Source organism: Saimiri boliviensis, chromosome 5 (assembly GCF_048565385.1).
Source record: "Saimiri boliviensis isolate mSaiBol1 chromosome 5, mSaiBol1.pri, whole genome shotgun sequence".
NCBI classification, from domain to species: Eukaryota; Metazoa; Chordata; class Mammalia; order Primates; family Cebidae; genus Saimiri; species Saimiri boliviensis.
This window is the reverse complement of record NC_133453.1, coordinates 69,659,729-69,667,696: the sequence shown is the minus strand read 5'-3', so window position 1 is coordinate 69,667,696 and position 7,968 is coordinate 69,659,729.

Here is a 7,968-nt window from a genome sequence, read left to right as displayed (position 1 = left end):
ATCCCAGATGCATCAAGAGCTCAGCGTGTTCGTCCTTGCTAGTGCCTAGCAGAAAGGCTGGTTGTTGGAAGCCTCTCATGGAGAGGTAAAAATGAGGTTGAGATGAGCACATTTTCTTTGATGGCAGTGGGCTTTGTGAGAGGTGGGAGTGGAGCTGGCTCCATTGCTGCCGGGCGTCACCTGGGGCAGTCACTGCTGTTTGCCAGAAGTGGCTGTTCCTAAGCAGAAGCTGATGGACCTAATGCTTTTGCTGTCCTCTTCCACTCTGCCCCAGCTGATCCCCAGACACTCCCCTCTTGAGGGTTTCATTGGCTGCTTTGGGAGTAGATACTTGGTGTGGTCAAGCTATTGAATGGAAACATGAAGGGTACTTTCTGGGTGGTATCAGTGCAGGCAGAGGACTCCTTGATGAGGATTGCCTAAGAGAGTCTCTCCCATTCTAACCAGAGTGAGAACGAAGTCATTGTCCATTTAGCGTCAAAACTCCCACATATAGAGTACAAAATAAATTCACTTCTCTGACAGCTTTGCCTGGACAAAGCCATGCATTTAGGTTTCTTGGCTCTGACACATGGCTTAGTTGTATTATTTTAATAAAAAGTACACTTGCTCTAGTACATTTGAATACCCTCAATCTGCTTTTCTACAGTGGTGACCTTGGACTCAGCCAGAATCTTTTGCCAGGCTGGAAACAGGCATTTTTTTTTTTTTTTTTTTTTGGGCCAAATAAACCCTTTCAATGTCAAAACAGAAGATGATGTGACAAGGTAATCAGATATCAAGGTATAAGCATAAAGCAATGCTAAATAAATAAATAAAATTATTTAAAAATTTGAAAAAGAATGTTTTAAACCACTTGTCAAGAATCAACAGTGCTTTTTCCTATGAATAGGCCTTCACTCATTTTCAGTGGCCTTGGGTTTGCAGGCAGGAGGTAACTGCAGGGTTGGATTAGCTTATCGATACAGCTTAGAAAGGACAGTAGGATAAAAGGCTTTTTAATTGGCGGCCGAGACCCTGTGACTGGCTGATCATCCTGGCAAGGGAGGAAACCTAAATTGATTTAGGACCCTGCCAGCTTGCCATTGCCCTTCCTCTTTGCCTCGCTCCCGCTCCTCCTCTGTGTCTTTGCTTTAGTCACTGTTCTTTTTCTGTTTCTCTCCCTCCCTCTGTTCTCTCTTGCACCTTCTGTCTCCACCCATAAACCTTACAAAACAGTACGTATAATCGGGTCTATGCATACATTTAAAATGTTCTGGAAACAGTCTCCCCACCAACCCACCAACATTTTAACAGTTATCTCTGAATGAGAGGATTACAATGACTTTACTCTTTTCCTTCATGTGTCAATACTTTGTAATTTTTTGAGTGAGTATATATATCTTTCATACTCTGATATTTTTAATAAAAATGAGAAGTAGGATGCTGAGTTATCATCTCACATAAGACAGAGGTAGAAGTCGAAAGTGAAAAAACAGTTCGTGCAAGCATCTCCTCCCTTGACTAACATCAGCTGGGGACAGCGTGGGGACAGTGTCTTGCTCAGTGATCTCCTCAGGCCTGGGAGAGCCACTCACAGAGTGGGCTTTGATATGTGTTTGTGGAATTGATAATTAGGGAAGGCTATATGGTGAAAAGAAAAGGCAATCTTGGAGGAGGCAGCTGTTTGGTTTTCAAATGGTTGCTCTGGAAGATTCGGTCTACTTGAATAAAGTGAAAAGGATAGTGGGGTAGAACAAAAAGGTTCTGATTGGACACAGGCAGGATTTAATAAAACGCTCACGTTTAACCCCAGTAACCTTTTTCCAGAGAGAATATTACAGACAGGGATCCAGAAGTGGCTGTCTCCGTGAAAAACAAATCTGGGAGTGATTTTTTAACCAAGAGAGTCATTCCTCTGTGGGAATCCTAGATACTGGTCTTTGGTCACTTGCTAAAAATATCTATAAAAGCAAGTGTGGGATGTTGGGGAAGCTCCATTTTCTTTGCGTTTAACAAGGCTGTTTCTTTCAAGGGGAAATTTTAATGGATTTATCTGGTGCCCAAACCTGCTTGTGGAAGGAGGAGACTGACTTTACTGTCTCCCCATTCTACATAATCTGGGTGTTCAGCCAACTGGCACAGACGGGCCAGACGCCAGGCTCAGCAACGTGCCCTGTACGCAGCTTTCTACCTCCCGAAATCAACCACCTATAAATGTCTGGTGTGAAGACTACAAAAGTTGAGTGAGTTAGTAAAATGCTAAGCTGATTCCAATAGGACATTTATCGCAGCTGTTGCTTTGATGGGTGAATGTAAAGCTCTGTTAAAGAAATCTTTCCAGGAATTTCATCTCTAAAGCAGCACACTTTGGGACTTTAGTGGTAGAGAATCCACACCCATATTTTCCTCCCCAAAATCACTTGTCTAGTTTTCGTGTCTCCTCGGGACTCTGGTACATCACTCTGATGCTTCTAGAATATTTTGTGCTGAGTGACTTTGTCAGAAAACAAAAAAAGGAAAAGCAATTGGTAACAGCTAACAGAATTTGGATTGGTGATGACTAAGGACTCAAGGTGAAATTTCTGGTTATCGAGTAGTCACTTTATTTACTTGGCAGGATGACAGCACTATTGTGAAAAGTAATCTTTATTCATTTTGGTCCAATTTCAAAAACCCTGAATCTTTTTAGTGAGAGGCCCCCAAAATGTATTTTTTAATGTCAAAATAATATGAAAAAAGACTTAAATGTCAATAAGGGAATTCCTCAAGCACATTTTATGTTTGGCATCAACTGAATTGTGTTTTTCTCTTTCATGTGGGCAGTCTGTGGACTGTTGTAAATCTATAAGCTGTTGAGTCTAACATCTCATTAGCATTGGTGGAAATATCACTGGGAATGGCCTTTATCCTAAAGATAGATGCCTTCCTGGTATGGATGGGTAACCCTGCATGTCCCTGCTACCATCCCTGTGTGCTTACTGTTTACTTCGTGTCAGCCTCTTAGGCTCATCTGAAAAACTAGAGCCCTAGAATAAAGACAGATGATTCCAGGAATGCCTTGACCTTTGAAAATGTGGACACTCTGAGCCAGCCATGAACTGTGAAAAAGACATCTACTCATCTTCCCTGCCTCCTACACACCCTCTGGTTCTCCTCATTCAAATATAAATTTGTTTAAATGATTAAAGAGCAAGTTAAGTAAAAACAGTACTGCTTCCTCTGCAGAAATTACATGCTTGTTTTGATGAGGGCCATTTATTTTTGAGATGGTTTGCTGCATGTTATATTGTCTTTGCAGTCTGCTGAGCTACCTCGATTTGGATACTAGGACAAAATTATTTCTTACTATAATTTTATGCTTAATTTATAGATTGAATGCCTATGTTTTTAATCATTTCTGCTAGCTTTAAAAACTCCATTCATACTTTAATTATGAGTTTTCTGTGTTTTTATAGCCTAAGGCTATTTGATGGGCAAGCAGATTTTTATAAATTAAATAAGTAGATATTTCACTTACAGAGGAAATGAAGAAAATCATCAGAGAAAGTAAACTATTTGGGGGAATGACTATAATCAGTTTCCTAATTTACATAAAGATCTGCCCACAGTGCAGAGCCTTGGCGATTTGACTAGACCATCACTTTCTGAAATAACGGAGCCTCCACTGCCACCCCCGACTGCTGTTACCTCAAACACAGAAAAACTTTCAACCATCATGTGAAAAAGGAATAAGATTGAATAATATTATATTGTAAGAAGAAAAAAAGAAAAAGAATAAACAAGGAAAAAGACAGTACAGAAACTCTAAGGCCTGGGAATGCTAGTCTTGACTCTTACTGTGAACTTGAACACGTTATTTACTTTCTGTGAGCCTCAGTTTTCACATCTCTAAAAGTGTTAATAATAGCATCTATTTTTTTCTGCCATTACTGCTTTTTTTTTTTTTTTTTTTTCTTCAGATACAGGGCCTCACTATATTGCCCAGGCTAGTCTCAAACTCCTAGGCTCTAGTGATCTTCATGCTTCAGCCTCCCAAGTAGCTGGGACTGCAGGTGCACACCACTGTGCCTAGCTTTTTTTCTTTTCTTTTTTTTTCTCCCTGAAATGGAGTCTTATTCTGTCACCAGGCTGGAGTGCAGTGGTGTGATCTCAGCTCACTGCAACCTCCACCTCATGGGTTCAAGCGATTCTCTTGCCTCAGCCTCCCAAGTAGCTGGGATTAGAGGCCAGACCACACCAGCTAATTAGAGGATTAGCTGGGATTAGAGGCCAGACCACACCAGCTAATTTTTGTATTTTTAGTAGAGATCGTGTTTCACCTCATTCGTCAGGATGGTCTTGGTCTCCTGACCTCGAGATCTGCCCACCTTGGCCTCCCAAAGTGTTGGGACTACAGGTGTGAGCCACTGCGCCCGGCCCACTGTGCCTAGTTTTGACAGGGCTTTTATAAGGGAAAAAGGATGTAATAGATGTAAAACTGCTGTCAAACTGTAAGATGTTGTGCAAATATAAGGCAGAGGCCACATGCTGGGAGTCATGGGCCAAATATTGCACATATATTTCACTTGGTTTGCTCTGTATTTTTAAAAATAGAGCTAACATTTAAAAATAGAACCATTTACATAAATTTTGCATTTCTTATTTCTCTTGAAAAACTAAGCAATGTGGCAACTGGGCCTCATTTCTGTGTGGCCCAAGTTGAACTGTGGCAGCCGCTCAAGAAGGGGCACACCCTTTCCAGTTCTGGTGATCTGTACCCTTCCCTGCCAGCTCTCCGACAGTGGCAGTGGTCTCCTTCACTGTTGACACAACTGGCTTGGCTCACGTGTGCCTTTAAATGTGTGATACTTGAGTAAGGTATTAGACAGACTGCTTTACTTCTGTGGCAAAACCCTTTGGATTTGTGAAGACAAAGCCTCAGGTTGGACATTTTTCAGCTGGGCAACTTGGTCAAGTCACTTCAGCTTTTGAGCCTTTTTCTTTCTATGTACAATGGAAATATGCTAACTACCTCATAAGATTTTGAAAGGTTTTATACAAGATGAGAACCTCAGCTTATAAATAAGAATGAGGGCTCACGCCTGTAATCTCAGCACTTTGGGAGGCCGAAGTGGGTGGATCATGAGGTCAGGAGTTGAAGACCTGCCTGGCCAGCATGGTGAAACCCTGCCTCTACTAAAAATACAAAAAATTAGCCCAGCATGGTGGCATGTGCCTGTAATCCCAACTACTCCAGAGGCTGAGGCAGGAGAATTGCTCGAACCTGGGAGGCAGAGGTTGCAGTGAGCCAAGATGGTGCCACTGTACTCCAGCCTGGGTGACACAGAAGACACCATCTCAAAAAAAGAAAAAAAAAGAATGAGTGATGCGTATCTGTTATGTGTTAGTAGATATACAGATATTTATTGCCATAATGATGCTTTGTGTTACAACCATAAAATCTCAGTGGCTTATAGCAATGAACACGTATTTTCCCTTACGAGTTTATAGGTTGGATGGATGACTCTGCTGATCTTGGTTGGGCTCTCCCACATGTCTGAGGGTGGTGTCTGGGGCAACCATGCCAGCTAGGCTCTCTGTTCCATGTGTCTCAGCTTCCAGGAGGCTGGTCTGGGCTTGTTCTCATGGCAATGTCAGAGGAACAAAAGAGAGAAAGCAAGAATGTGCCAGTGCTTAAGATATTGCTTGTTTTATATTTGCTATGATCGCAGTGATCATGATAAGTCACATGGCAAAACCTAAAGTTGAGAGTTGGGACAGAAAGGCCCTTCTGCAATGGGAAGGCACTGTAACATTACATAGGGAAAAGACCCAAGGAGGGTTGAGGCCGTGCCTGCCATTGATCAGCCAGAGTAGGGAGGGCTAAACTGCTGAAACAAATTCCAGAGTAGGTAATGACTGAAATACTCTAGAAGTTCATTTCTTGTTTAACAGTACAGGTCTTGGATACTGGGTGGCTCTTTTCATTTCTTAGCTCCGTCATCACCTAGATCCCACTACTGCCTACATCAGAGATTAACAAACTTCTTAAAGGGCTACATAGTAAATATTTTAGGCTTGGAGGGCCATATGGTTTCTCTTGCAACTAATCAATGCTTCCCTTGTAGTACATAAGCAGCCACAGACAATATGTGAATGAATGGGCATGGCTGTGTTCCAGTAAAACTTTACTTACAAAAACAGACAACAGGCTGAACTGGCCGTGAGTCATAGTTTGCTGACCCTTGCCCCAAGAGCTACAGGTCTGGTAGGTATTGGGTTAATATGCAAGTTAACGCAGAGGACAGTTTTACCAAATATTTTGCCCATGGGATAAGCTTCCCCACCTGCCCTATCTGAGTCTTTGCTTTCTGGTACCAAAACACTAAGCCAGTTCTCATACATGCACATTTTCCAAACAGTTGTTTTCCACTTCAAGATAATTTTGTAATTAAAGAGTAAAATAGCTTAACTGATTTTTATTTTATTTTTCTTTCTTTCCTTTTTAAAAGGTTTCAAGATGTGTAATGGCTCTCACATAATAGAAATGTATGTATGTAATAATTAAGGCAGGTATTCCTGATCAGTGACTGGCTTTTTTCTACAAGGGGATTCAGGGACCTACTTCCTTGCCCTCTTGGGGCTTTGCCATCCCCTCGTAGCTACTTCTTGAAAGCTTTGGTCATAAATGGCACACATTACTTCTCACTTTCCGTGGAGGAGAATGTTGACATATAACCTCATGGAACTGCAACAGAGGCTGAGAAATCAGTCTAACCACATATGCTACAAGCATGTTCCTATGCAAAGAAAGAATAGCCTCAGATGGATAATTAGTGTTGCCTAACATTTACAGAGCCAGAAACAGCCCCGTACCTAACACAGTGCCAGGTATGGTGTGAACTGGTATTTATGGAGGAAGGAAGGGAGAGAGGGAGGCCTACGCCAGTCCAGGTGTATGGACTGCTCATTGACAGGCAGACGGGACTGTCTGTGAAGCATCATGCATCCCTGTTGGGCCATCTGTGGTTTAATCTTTGTAGTACTAAGTAATTATTTGTGTCCCTTGGATTCTGTAAATGTTGCACTATAACCGTACACATGTCCTCTTTGACTTTCATAGACCTAGAGGGAAGAAAATTAAACATTCTTCATTTTACTTAGGTAATTAATGCATTCATTTTGTCACTTATGTGTAAGTCAATAGGAAGGAAGAAACAATGTAAGAGCAACTGAAACAACCTTCCTAACCACATAGGGTCAGCGTTGTGAGCATCATCTCACAGGAGAGTGAGAGAGCGTGCTCATGTTTCTCCGTGCTCCCTTCTGCCTTTAAGGAATATCTTAAATGGACTTTATTAAAGATCACCTTCATCACAGGACTTTGAAGCAATTCCAGATGGCATTGTCTAGGTTGCCTGTGTCTGGCTGAGGAGGAAGATTCTGTGCAGTCACTTCCCTGGCTGCACATACGGCACCTCTCTGCTCAGCCACCTCTCACCACCCTCTCCTGTTTTGGTGACTGCATGGGGCTGTTCCATGTTGGAATCTTAAGAAATCCACTTTACCATTGAGGACAGTGCTAAGGGCCCAGTGGCTGAGGGGGAAATCCTTGGGACAATGTTGAGCACAGGTAATGCAGGAAGGGAAGAGAAGCCCGGCCCTCACGGCTACCGCCCACCTTACTCAGACGGTGAAGGAGAGAGAATGACTAGAGAGGTATACTGGGGGAACAGAAAATGATAGGGACTGGACTGGTGTCTGCTTTAGGGCCCTGTGGAGCTGCAAGGCTGTTTCAGGCTTGCCCCAAGGTACCTCCCAGATTGAGGGTCCGAACTGCCATCTTAACCTGACTCATTCTCTTGGAGGGACTTCCAGTGGTGAGTGTGTATAGTCTGCTAGACACAGTGCCTAACCAACCACCAAAGATGCTTTGGCTGGGGTTCCCAGCAGAGGACTGGGATGACTTTCTAAAATAGAACCACAGGCTCCACCTCTAAGCAGGGT